Raw genomic sequence first — 14,009 nt, forward strand, 5'->3', positions numbered from 1 at the left:
GGTGCTTCCCTCCGCAGCAGCTGCGCCCCCCCACAGGCAGCAGCCGCCCACAGGCACCCAGCTTGGGCGGTCCCGGGAGCACTGCAGCCATTGAGGGAAGCACTGGGCCCCTGTGCAGCTTAGGCAGGCAGGCAGGCTCTGGGGGTGGGGGGACAGGAATGAGGCTCGTTGCTTTTCTTGGGCAGAGCCTGCTTTCCTGGGCTTCTGCCAGGCTGCCTGCAGGGCTTCCTGCAGAGCCCCTGAGCTGCATGGAGCCTGGTGCTTCACTTCGCGGCTGTAGGAGAAGAAACTAAAACTCCTTGAAGGAGTTTTAGTTTGCTGCACCCCAAGTCATTTAAGGTGCATTATACCACTGGATTTTCTACAGTAGTTGGAATTAATGCGCAATGCGCTGCCGAGGTGTGCAAACACCGACACCATTAAAGTGGTGCAAAAGCATTTAGCCCACTTTAAAGTGTTGTGCACACACACCTCTTGTTTCATCTACACATGGTCTTGTTCTCTCAAAAGGGGGACCATCCGATCACAGCACTAACGGGGGACTATCCAATCATGATGACTTGTGGGATCTTGTGAGTTACAACATCCAGTAACTCACATTAATTCTTCAAGAATCTTGTCCCAATAACCTGGCACCCCAGGTTAATCCTAGGAACAGTGACATAACAAAGGTAGGGGGACCAGGACAGCCACCCTGGGTGCTGACTTGTGGGGAAAGTAAGGGAATGAAAAAAACAGCCATGTGATCTTAGCTGCAGCGGTGCTGGTAACTGGAAATTACTGCTGCCCCTGTGTGTGGCAGCTGTCTTGGATGTCTGGCTGGGTCATTGTGTCACTCACTATGAGATACAAATAGTCTCCCATATTTTCCATTCCTTCTTTTAAAAAGGAACAGCTCTGAATGGACTTCTATTTGCTTTAACTCGCACTCCAGTGTGTTGTCTTCAGTGAAAACAACTTATTTTATTCTACCATTTCAAACTCCATTATCTGAGCCATTTTCTCTACTTCAGTTCAAACAGGATAACCCTTCTTAGCCTCTCCTCATAAACAAATGATCATCTTGGCTGCACTTCATTGTGCACTCTCCACAAGACTTAATAGCCTTCGTAACAGGCCAAAACAGAATACAGACAATTTTTTAAGTGATGGTTAGGGAGTAAACTTGGCCTCTGGGCAGCATCTCCTTTCTTGCTCTAACTCCTTTCTTGCTCCCACCCATCTCTGAGTCTCAGTGGCAAAAGTGCTCTCTGATCTACTTTCTCACAAAGCCACCTGGGTAGCTCTATAATCAGCTCTTTTTGGCTTCTTGTCGGTATCTATGTTTTCCTTCCTCCACAGAACGTGAGTAACAAAAAGTACTTTCTCTGTGCCGCATGCGTTTCAAATCCTTAAGGAACCTGATCAGAAACCCCTTTTGGATTCTGAGGAAATATAGGAAAACAGAGCAAGTATCTAAGAGATACAAACTTATTTTTTAAAATTGTAATTCCAAACTTGCTTAGTTTGATGGAAATTCTTTGTTATAGCATTTTTCCCAGGTTGGGTGCAACAGCTTGTAGATCAAATGCTGCAGTACAGAAGAAAACCCCCCACAAATCGCACACCGCTGGTTATGACATATCAACCCTCCCTCAAACCTGTATGGAAAATCCTCAAACAACTGCAACCCATACTAGAAAGAGACCCTGTTCTTAAAAAGATCTTCCCAGAGCCACCCATCCCAGCCTTCAAACAAGCACCGAACCTCGCCGACCTCATCACCAGAACCAAACTTCCCCAAGCCCAGAACACACCAAAAGGATCCAGACCATGCCATGACAAGAAATGCAAAACCTGCCAACACATCTCCACCACCCCCACAATTACTACACCCCACAACAGAGCCATCAGCATCCCCAGATCTTACAGCTGCACCTCCAGAAATGTAATATACCTCATCCAATGCACCAAATGCCCAGCTGGAAAATATGTAGGAGAGACCAAACGACAACTGCGCACCAGAATGAACGCACACTGGATATCTATCACAGACAGGAATACCCAGTTACCTGTGGGGGCACATTTCTCACAAGAAAACCACTCTCTCTCCAGTCTCTCAGTCCTGATCCTCACAGGAAACTTACAGAACACTTCTCAGAGACGAGCCTATGAACTCCACATCATCAGCCTCCTGGACACTAAAAAACATGGACTAAATATAGACATTGGATTTATGACACATTATAACCTGCCTGACATCTGACTCCCCAGGTACCTCTCCACTGTTTATCCCCCTTCTCTCTGTCCTCCGCCCCCCCACCAGCCTGTCTCTCACCCATTGACTCCTCAATCTACATTTTCACTGACTACCTGTCTTGTATGCATACCAGCCCAGCCTCTGGCTGCTTTACTTTTCATTCCATCCAGGAAGAGCGCACACCAACTGCTGAAACTTCCTTAGCCTGACTAAGGGTTTTTGAACCCGAAAGCTTGCTTAATAATTGTTTTCCAACTATTTAAGTTGGTCTAACAAAAGATATCTGAGTCACCCAAAGAACCTTGTCTGCCTGTGTCCTTAGACCAACACGGCTACAACCTACACCCATATTTCTGTAGAATTTTATGGTTATTTTACTATAGAACAGCACTGTTAGGAGCTTATGCCTTCCTCAAAGTGAGGAAATTCTTCATTGAGCTTTTATAACTTTCATATAGCAGAAATATATTACAAGGGAAGTAAAGGAGTCCTCTTTCCAAATATTTCTCTTCTATCTACACAACTCTGGGATCCCTTTTATAGTTGTTGATTTGGAGCAGGGGTGCGTGTGTGTACATATCTCTGTATCCTTCTACTCCCTGTTTCCTTAGCTTGCCTCAGTATCCCTCTTCTTTCAGAGACCCAGAAACTCAAGGTAACCATGATGATTAGTAAGACCTGTTCATACTGGGTGTGTCTACACATGTAATGCATGCAACTGAATATACTCCAGCTCAAACTGAGCCAGAGTAAACTCATCCCAATGTCCCCATCTACATGTGCATTTAAGTGTAGCAATTTACTGTGCTAATGAACACCACTTTTATCTGATGGCACTATCTGGCAGCACGGTAAATTAGTCTACTGTGCCATAACTGATGCATACGTATAGACAGTGACACTTTACTGCACAGCAAATGAGTCTGCTGCACAGTAAAACATCTTGTGTACACACACCCACTGTGGTGTAAATAATTTAGAGGCAGAAGGAGAAGAGAAGCTAGCTAGCTTGCAAAGAGAAGCCTGGATTTGTGGGTTTATGGATTTACCCATGGCACAAAGTCCTTTTCACAGATTCATAAAATATATCAAACCAACTGCAAATTCAGTTTGGTTAGATCAACTTTTGATACAAATATTTTGCTTAGTTTACACTATAAAAATGTTTCCTTCCTGTAATCCTTAGTAACAAATAGCTCCCATTGACTTCTGTGGGAATTACACATAAGATTATTGGATCTGGCTTCGGTTCAAGCAAGCCAGGCAGGGAAAAGCAGTACCAAAGCATACAGCAAGGTTGTTACTATTTTGGGAACATGATTAACTGGGAAGGAAAAGGCTGATGGGTAGGCATTTCTCCTGGATTAGGCACAATTTTCCTATTTATCTCAGACTATAGCAAGCTAACTTCAAGCAACTGAACTTGAACTAGATCACTCATATTTTCATATTGTTAAACCATTCACTGACATATTTCTGTCATAGGCACAATTTTGCTTTCAAATTCACTTCACATTTGTGCAACGATATCCAAAGGCAGAATTTAGGCCTTTTAATACAATGCAGTAAGTTCAGCACTTTAAAAGAAGAAAAATTACGATTGACAAGTAATTAGTCAATCTCTGTTAGATGCTAGAAGCATGGGCATAACTAGTTTAATATATTGCTATTATTTTAGTTGCTGAACAAATGTTTACAGGCCACAAGAGTATGTTTAACTCTCAGACCACCTATTTTCCAATTAATTTTGCATTGTGTACACTGTGTTTGCAGTTCTGATATTGTCTCCATATTACTCAGAAGAGTTTAGTTTCAGGTATTCAGAGACTCAGTAACAGCTGTTCACGCTCCATTAGACTCACAAAATGACAGAATAATGAATTAGGTTGCAGACTATGCTTGAATATATTTTAAAAAATTGGTTAAGAAAAATTTATTTTTAAGTTGTGTGCCACTAGAAAACCTGTGTTTGATTTTCTAATAAAAAGAATCCAGCTTGCAACTTCACTCTTTTTGCTTCCACATTACACAACAGTCTCACAGCTTTCATAGATTTGTCCATTTGTAAAGATATAGCATGGGAATTTTAATTTGACTTGCATAATGGAATGTATTTTTTCCACAAAACCTTTATTAAGAGAAATACAATTAAATATGTAGTGTATTGACTACCGAACTGGGAATCAGGAAACCCAAAAAATATTTTCAGCCTTGCTACATATTTTTTGTGATTTTGAGTAAGTCATTTAATCCATCCATGTTTCAGTTTGCCATTCTATAAAAAGGGATACATTGATATATATGCACATATACAGATATATTTGTGTGTATGTATACTTGTGAAGCCTGATTCACTGATGCCAAAATGTTTTGGGATTCTCAGATAGAAGGTGCTGTACATATACAACGTTTTATTATTACTGTTCATTTATCTGAATGTTGGAAGCAATGAATGTATCTCTTTACTGCACTTCCCTCTGGTCTACTAAATAGTACCTGTATAATGAATGTACTAAATATTTTCTAATTTGATAGGAGAATTTAACTGCAACCCTTCTAGTGTACTTTTCCTACAACATCATAAAAAGCCAAATTCTGCCTGGCTCTACATAGCCAGGAAGATGAGCACAGATGAAATACATTTTTCACCAATCTGGTCCACCTACATTAAGGCCAAACAGAATTGAAATCCTTTGACTTGGATGAATTCACAGATACTCCCACAACTGTCATGGTTAGCAAATATACTACAAAATGCTCAGGAGGAGATAGAGGAGAGTTGAAGCCACTGCCTTTTTGACCATCCCAGAAGAGAAGGGCAAGCTCTGTTCCACAGAGGTGTGTAGTGGTATGTCTGATTTCTTGGGAAACATCTGTATATCAGTATTCCTTCAAAGGCAGTGTATCCAGTGCTGACCCTTGCCATGCATTCTGTCTCTGAAGCACAGTCTAAATCATAGGTCTTACAAAGTAGATTTAAGGGGCTGGAAGATCTGCTATTGAATGCCTCTGCATTTATAGTAGTGCCAAAACCTGACTTTTCATCGTGGTTCAGGAACTCACATTAAGAAAAGATCTGCTGACTCGAACGTATGTGCTTTCCTTTTTCTCTACTAAAGGTGATAATTTTTCCCTTGAAGCAAGTCAATTAGGTTAATAACAGTTCTACTTACTGTAACTTGGGAAAGGTGCAAATTAAAGGAAAATAATACTTAGAACTAAATGAACACCAACTTATTGTTACTTTAAGATGAATCAGATCTGGAGCCTAAACTATTCTGTCTCCTTGGTCAGCTGTGCACTAATCACACAGAGAACACACAGCTAGGTATACATTAGTTTCACTGTAGGGATGTCAACAACTTGAATGCTCTCACTGTGATGCCTTTCTGCAGTGAATTTTCCTTCTTCCTTTAGATCCAGAGATATACAAATGTCTTTTGATGCAGTGTCGATTTTATTTTCTCCTTTTCTTGTTTGTTTTTTTTTACTTTTGAGGTCTAAGAAGATCTTCTGAACTGGGATTTCACCATGAAGGACTGATGTCCTTCACAAAGCTTTTGAGTAGCATATTTCCACCATAATTAAAATTATAGTCTATATTTACTTCTTAGGACCTATTTTGCAATGAACTAAATACTTCCTGAGAAGTGCTGGAAGTCCTCAACTCTCTCTCATATCAATGGGAAAGGAAAACATTCATTATTTTGTTGGATTATGCCCTTAATATATTTTTTATATTAAAAACAAATCAGGCCGAATAAATTACTTGGATTTTAGAATATTTACCTCTGCTAGGTTTCTGAAATGTAAATCTAATAGATTTAATAAAACTGAAATAAGCTCTTAATCTTGTAATAAATTCCAACCTGTTGGTGGGAAACAGATGCAGGTGAACAAAGAACTCTTTCATATGACTGGTGTATTCAGTATATATGAAAAATATACATATTTAAATTTGCATTTGGAACCAGTACAAGTATTTACATATTTTAAACAATAATTACTAAATTTGGGAGCATAGTAATTACCATAACACATCATACTTGTTTGCCTAGTCTAGTATCCAGTCTACAGAAGTGGTGAGCATGTATGAGTCTCACCCTAATCTCTAACAGTTAAAGAATGTGTCAAAAACTGAGGCACAAAACTCTATATTCCATCTGACACTTCTAATTAAGTTAGCTTTTATAACTTTGAATATTCTTACTTTTCAGCTTACCATCTAATATCTTTTTCTGAAACCATATCTCTTTTTCGAAGCCAAATTGTCAACCTCAGCATCCTGTGGAACAAATTTCTTAGATGTGTCAAAAACTTTTATCATTTTTAATTTTCCACCTTTAATTGACCTTCCATTTGTTCTTGGCCACGTCTACATGAGACACTGGTTGCACAGATGTCACTGCGCAGTCATTTAGTACTTGTATAATAAGCATTAAAAAGAAGCAAAATTATGATCAACAATTAATTAGTTAATCTCTGTTAGGTGCTACAAGCATGGACATAACTAGTTTAATATATTGCTGTTATTTTAGTTGCTGAAAAAATATTTACAGGCTGCAAGAGTACTTCTAACTGTCAGACCACTACACAGTCAATGTCACAAAAAAGCTATTCAGTAATACCACTGAGCAGTAAGTAGCTCTGGTTACTGTAGTCATTTAGTAGTTGTATAAACAAAGACTAAATGACTGTGCAGTAACTGGAGTTACTGAGCAGTAGCATCACCGAATAGCTTTTTCATGACACAGTAGCCCAAGACTACTCTGCAGTAGTGTTGTGTCACACTTTCTGGCACACAATGCTACTGTGTAGTAATCAGGGGCTGCTGCACATTCAGTGTCTCATGTGGATGTGTCCCTTGTGTTATGAAATAGGAAGGGCTGGAATTTCCAGTCTACCTTTTCTGTATTACTAGTATTTATAATTTTTAATGTCCTCTATTCTTAATTTCTTTTTAAAGAAAAGCATTGCAAATTTTTATTATTTCTCCTCAAATTAGTTTTTCAGTCCCTTGGTCTTTCCAATTACTCTTTTCTTGAGTGCTTCTAATAATGCAGTATCCTTTTTAAGATAGGATATAAGTAGTACTACATGTATATTCTCGATGAGGCTCTACCATTGAATTTTATTGTAATATTTTCCATATGCTCTTCCTGCCTAACATCTAAGGCACATATACATTGTTCCACTGTAAGCAATGACAAGACTTTCACTGTCTTCACTAGTGCAAAATCAGCCTCCCAGTCATTTTATGTTTGTAGCTTTAGGCCTGCCTTTACTGCCTCCCTGCTGAAATTGGGACCAGTGTCAAGACATAAGCCCTGCCCACGCACCCTCGGTCTATAAAAGCCCAAACTGAGAAATAAGGCAGAGAAGAAAACAAGCAGGGTATTGAGTGTACACCTCAATACCCTAAGGAGCCTGGGAGTGATGCTAGAGGCATGCTCAGGATCTTCTATCCACTCTGCCTAATTCCTTGGACTGGGTGCAGCTAGGTAAGGCTCGTTTCCTAGCACCGACCCCAGGCTTGGCAGGAAGATGTATATACATGGCTTTAGAGTATGTTCCATGGTACCTTAATGTACAAACACACATATGCATGCTGCAGTTTCAAACATTTCTATTACTTTTCATTTCTGTTACTGGGCTACCTAATAATGGTTTCGGGGCCAAATTAATAATTAATCAAAATAAGCCGGGTTATTTTACAAGATATAGAATCTAAACTCCATGTAGTGTAAATGGGTGTAAATGGTAAATATGTCCTGGTTTAGCCGGGAACAGTCCCGGATTTCAGAGGCTGATCTCAGCTGGCTGTAAGAATTATAATGGTTGTCCTGGAAATGCAGGGGTGCAGGGCATAGTCTGGTTGGCAGTCAAAGCAGCATGGAGCATGTGACCCTACTCTCACTGACTTGTGTGAGTGCAGAGGTGGGGGGGGAAGGAGAAAGAGAAAGCCGGGAAATGTCCCGGATTTCCCAGATTTCCATATGGTCAGCCTAAGTACAAAAGGAACCAAAGTACAATAGGCTCATGGAACTGGTCTGATAAGTAAGTAGCCATTCTGATCTTGAGAAGAATGAAAGCTATGTAACACATCCTCCCATCTTTTAGCCATCATCAGTCCCTTTGCCCAAGCAAGTGCCTTATTCTTCACTGAGCCATGGCATGAATTTGGAGACCTGACCAGACAACAGCTGCTCTAGATTGCACACAAGGTCATATATGGTAAAGCAGAAAACTGAAAATAACATATTACTTCACTAAGCAAGAACCCCTGCATATTTTCTCCCATCCTTGGAAGGATCACTTATGCCATATTTTTATAATTGATCTAGAGATTTCCTATATAGGGGTTGATGATCAACCATTCCTTTTAAACATCATTATAAATAGCATTCCTTCTCAATTTAAATTTTAGTTAAACTCTTTTACGATATAAGCACACCTACAAATTCACACACCATCAGGCTGAGCTGGCTCCATGTCTTCACGTGGGACTCCTGTCATTCCAGCCAGAAGTTGCACGTAAAGGCGCACAGCCCGCCTGCCTGGCTTGGTCTGATCGCATGTGGTTCAGCCAGAATTGATGCATGTTACCTTTTTTTTTAAACCGTTGCAAGTTTTACCACGGGTCCTCCATAACACACCTTTATGACATATTTCAGCACCTATTTATATGTAGTACAAACTATGCATGGTACCAGTCCAAAGCTAAAGGTTTTTGATTTACTACATCATTCACTGGGCTGAGCCCTACCAAAGTCAACAGCATTTCAAGCCATGCTAACCACACTGCTCAGTATGTGTGTATACTTCAGACACCCCACACAAAGGATCAATGTGCTAATTAGCCCCCACTCATGACTGGAACCAGGTATTCATGTCATGAGTCTGGGATGCTCCAGAAACTTATATACAGATAAGGCACAGGGCAACCTGGTCCAGCTCCACCTCATGGAGGGCAAGCCCACACTAATCATGACCCAGGCTGAGAGAGGGGGTGACAGAGATTCTGAGTGAACTGTTTGGGCCCCCTTTCGTGATGTGTGCCAGGCATCGAAGGCTGGTGAAAAAACTGGAATCACTGAAAAAGAGGCACAGCCTAGCTGTGGAAGTGAAGAGAAATTCAAAATGTTTCCATGTGGTGGCTCACCATGACTTGAAAAAGAGTCAGCGGTGAGGTGGATTGCACTTAATGCACACTACCACATGTCTTATATAGATGGGCTGCACTAACCTATCCTTATGGTATCTTGGCCTTTTTGGATCCTTGTGGACTAAGAACAAGTGAGTAAGATCACTTGTAAGATCAAGTGTTGCTGCACTGGTACCTGAGCCGAAATGGATTTAAGTGGCATTATGTAGTGGACGGTGCACCCCTGTCCAAATGCACTGCGACCAGGACACCCTACGAGTCTTGTAATTAGCTTCCCACTGGCCATCTTCCAGTGGGAGGATTTCAGCTACACATCTACTTTATGGAAATGGGAAACTCCCTCCTTAGCTTGCTCCTGTGGCCATTGGCTGAGGGCAAGCAAGACTCGGGGACATCTGAGCCCCAAGCCCCTGGGCTTGGGCCTGCACAGAGAATGCCAGCTGATGTATTTGGAGGTATCTGAAGCTCCCGGCTGAAAAATCTGGGGTGGAGGATACTTGCCAATTGCAGCACCACATATGGTGTTTGAACAATTGAATTTTGTTCATTTAAAAGGATTCGGAACTCATCTTGTGAATTTGACCTGGAACGTGACAAATTTTCTACAAAAAAAATAAACCTTGGCCTTTTTGGTCAAGATCATATATAGCAATTTTTGGCAGCACGGGGAGCATGTCAGGGATAGTTCTGGCCCTCCCGGTGCCAGCCTGGTATTGTAGTACCTCCAGGCCTGGTGCCAGGTCCCTGTGGAGGAAATATCAATTTGTTTTGCTCAAAGGCCACACACAAACACAAATACACACATGCATCATCAGCATTTCTGGCACCAGGGGAGGGTGTTGGAGATTGTTCTAGCCTTTCTCAAGTGGCAGGCTGGTATTACAGTACCTCCAGGCCACTTCTCATTTTCTCCTGAGGAGAAACAAGGGCTACCCCAAAAAAAGGGTTCTCATCAGCATGTTTGTCCAATACGGGCCATGTGTTTTATAGTCATGCTCCGTGTTGACTGTATTTAATCAACTTCATAGTTGGCTTTCATTGCTGAGTACACGCTGCTTCTGGGAGTAGTTTGGTGATGGACAATGTGTTTTAATGAGATTTCCTTGTATGCAATTGTAAGATGAGGGGCTTTTTCCCACATGCCAATTGTGGTGGGGGAATCTCATCTTGTATTTGAGTAAATACAGTAATACTGTTATGAAGTTTTTTTTAAAATCAGATCCTCAGCTAGTGTAAACTGATCTAGGTCTATTGAATTCAAAGAGGATCTGGTATTTTCAGCTCTTCAGGAGAAGACAGTACAGGAAGGCAAAATATTATTAAAAAGTAGTCAGTTTGCTAAATTCCCCTCCCCCCGCACAACCTATTCACTCCTTTTTCTCAGCCAGGTAGCACTTCAGCATTCTAACTGCTGTATGAACACAGCCAGCATCACTGCCAAGATCATTTTATACCCACTATCAGATCACTATCCAACCAGCAGTATTGGGATATAAATTGCCACGAAATAAATACAAAGATTTGCAAACTACAAGATTAGCTACTTTGGCACACTGGCTCTCATTTCCCATATAACTGGCAGAGATCATTTGCAGAACAGGATTTCCTGTGTAGACTGTTGCTTTCTTACCTGTAGGGCCTGTGATTTGAGAACGCCTTGGGAAAATAGAACGAATGCTGGTTCTCATGTCAAAAGCTTACATATTCACATATGGAACTATACTTTTTGTGGTTCATTCTGTAACTTGTGGTTTTTTCCAGCCTACCACAGGAAGCACCACCTCTGTTGAAAAGCTACCATTATATGACTCAGACCACAAAGAACATTCTGGCCCTGATCCTTATGGGCACTGACTTCAACATGAGGTGCTCTTATGCAGGTCCTATGGAGTCAGTCTAATAACTTCAACCACAAAAACTGTATTCACATAATGTTAATGGTCCAAGTTAAACCAACAAGAGTAAATAAAGTCAGAATTAAGACCTAAATTTCATTTAAATTTACATCCAACATTTTTGTGACCTGTATAAGGTCTTTTTTGTTTATTTTTAAAGAGCATATTATTTATCTGACAATGTTATGGCTCCTTTGTAATAGTTGCTCTTAATGTTTCTTGTATTTGTGGACAAGTAATATAAAGAAAATACCCCCAGGGGACAAATATGTTATGGCAATTTCCTCAAAAAGAAATCCCAACTATTTTAATAGAAGTATGTGAAAGTTCATGGAATACAGTACACCATCTTACAATCATGCAAATATATAAAACCACATACCTTACCTTCTAAGTGCCTACTGTTTGCACAAATATGTCTTTGTTAGACTCACAATTTATGGTATAAACAGATTTAAAACTTCTAAAAAATGACAAGACTTATTTTTAATTTATTATCTGTCAGGCCATGCTATGAGCTTTAGGAACTGTTTATAAATAGATATTTAAAACTTGAATCACCATTTTAAGGCAGCTTCTAACACTACTGCAATTTGTTACGGCTTAAGTTTTGGCATTCCATTTCTCTTTAGATTCAATTATAAAGACAGTGCATTTACCTCCTATTATTTTATATTGTATCATATGCTGAATAGTACTGTCACATTGCTCAGAACCGTATAATCATGCAATGAAAGCCTACACTATAACTCATAAAAAGATAGTGTTGTTCTCATATTCACCAACTGTTGGACAGATATGCCAAAATGTCTATGTATTAAAGTAATAGTCATGACTGTTCTGCTATTGATCTTGTCTTCTTCCCCACTCCATGTACCTATTATTAGGCCTGTTCAAAGCAACAAGTATTCACTTTGGATTTGGATTCAGCTGATTCGGATGGACAGTGATCAAATCGGGACAGTGATTCGAATTTGGTGGATTCAGATTCGGAGATTCAGCCACAGACTATAATGGGGAATCATTAAAATACCTATAACGTTGTAATTTTTTTTACAGATTCAGAAGAAAACAGCAGAGATGGTAGCCCCTTCTGAAGGCATGAAGCCTGCCAAGTTTCAAGGAGATTAGTGCAGGAGTTTCTGTGAAAGTGCACCTCAAACTGTTAAAAGCAAAACTCATATCACTTGTATGTGTTAAGACAGACGGGATAAATGCAGCAAGGATGGCAGCCCCTTGTGCGGGCATGAGGCCTGCCAGGTTTCAGGCAGCCTGGTGTAGCGGTTGCTGTGAAAGTGCACCTCAAAGTTCTGAAAGCAAATAAAAAAAGCAAATAGGTGTGGATGGAATGAGGAGGGTGGCACTCACTGTATCTACAGGTGGAGCTCAGGGAACCCCAGCAATGGGAGATTCACCTTCAGGAACACCAGCTGGTCCACCAAACCAGGATCCAAGCAGGTGCGATGGGGTGTCACTACATTTGCAACAATGCTGAACACCCTCTCACATGGAACACTCGTTGGTGGATAGGACAGGTGTTCCTGAGCAACCATGGCCAGATCCTGCCATACCTGGCTGCAGGGTGCCCAAGAGGCCAAGGGATCACAGTGCAATGGCTTCACATCCTCAGTGAGATAGGTAGCCACCAAGGCCTCTGTGCAACCTGCCTGATGGTGGGGTCTGGTGCCTCTGGACCCCAACATTGAAGCCATGCTGTTGGCCCACATTAGCAGCAGCTGTGGAAGAAGAGATTGGCTTGTGGTTGGAGTGCTGGCATAGGAAGGTGGATCCACCTCTTCCACATCCCCTCACCTCTGCCCTTCTGCCTCCCTGACTCTGTTCACCAGCACCTCCGTCCAGTGATCTATGGTTTTGCTGCTGCAGATGTAGCATTTCCCCTTCATCCTCAGGTTGCACATACCCGCCAGCACGTGGACCATACTGGATCCAGCCATTTTTTGATGCCCTCCTTCAGTTGCTTCACCAGTGCCTGCACCTCTAGTGAAAGTGGCTTGCCTCAGCCAGGAACACTGATCCCCTAGAACTTTTCAATTTCATTCTCAAGCTCCTTCACTACAGGAATCACCTGGTTAAGGAAGGCATCACCAGCGCTGACACTCTGGTGGCCTTGAGGAATGGCTTGAGGACCACCAAGATCTGGGAGATGGTATCCATTTTGCTATGGGGGCCGCTGATCCCAATCTCCCCAACCAAGGCCATCTTATGGATGGCCTTCTGTTACTCAACCAGCCTTTCCAGCATCAGGTATGTGGAGTTCCACCAAGTCTCCACATCCTGCATGATTTTGTGCTGTGGGATGCTCAGCTCTGCCTGTTTGTTCCATAGAATCTTGCCCACCTTGATGCTTCGGTGGAAGTAGCCCACCACCTTCCTGAATTTCAAAATGAGCTGGCTGACAGTGATGGTGCCATCACCAGGAGCCCTGCCCCCCTCTAAGGCATCCCTGACTTCTACGAGGTGGAACTTGTGTGCCACACAGCAGATGCCAACAAAGTTGGCATCACACACTGCCTTGATCATATTGGTCCTGTTGTCAGTGGCTATGAACCCACGGGTGAGCTCACCCTGCCCAACGAGCCACCCCTGCACCATGCAGTTCATGGTCATCAGAATCTCCCTGACCGTGTGGGACTCATCCATCACCTCTGCTTGAAGGAGAGCCTACTGATGCCCTGACTGATTGCACCAG

General features: G+C 41.7%; 1 protein-coding gene across 1 annotated transcript in view; it reads right to left on the minus strand.

Annotated features, from left to right (window-relative positions):
• The window catches only part of LOC109309358 (bifunctional heparan sulfate N-deacetylase/N-sulfotransferase 3), a 128,678-nt gene that overhangs the window by 31,894 nt on the left and 82,775 nt on the right, over nt 1-14,009 (minus strand). The gene's annotated exons all lie outside the window — the stretch shown is intronic.

This window comes from Crocodylus porosus, unplaced genomic scaffold, assembly GCF_001723895.1.
Source record: "Crocodylus porosus isolate Cpor-Errol unplaced genomic scaffold, CroPor_comp1, whole genome shotgun sequence".
NCBI lineage: Eukaryota > Metazoa > Chordata > Crocodylia > Crocodylidae > Crocodylus > Crocodylus porosus.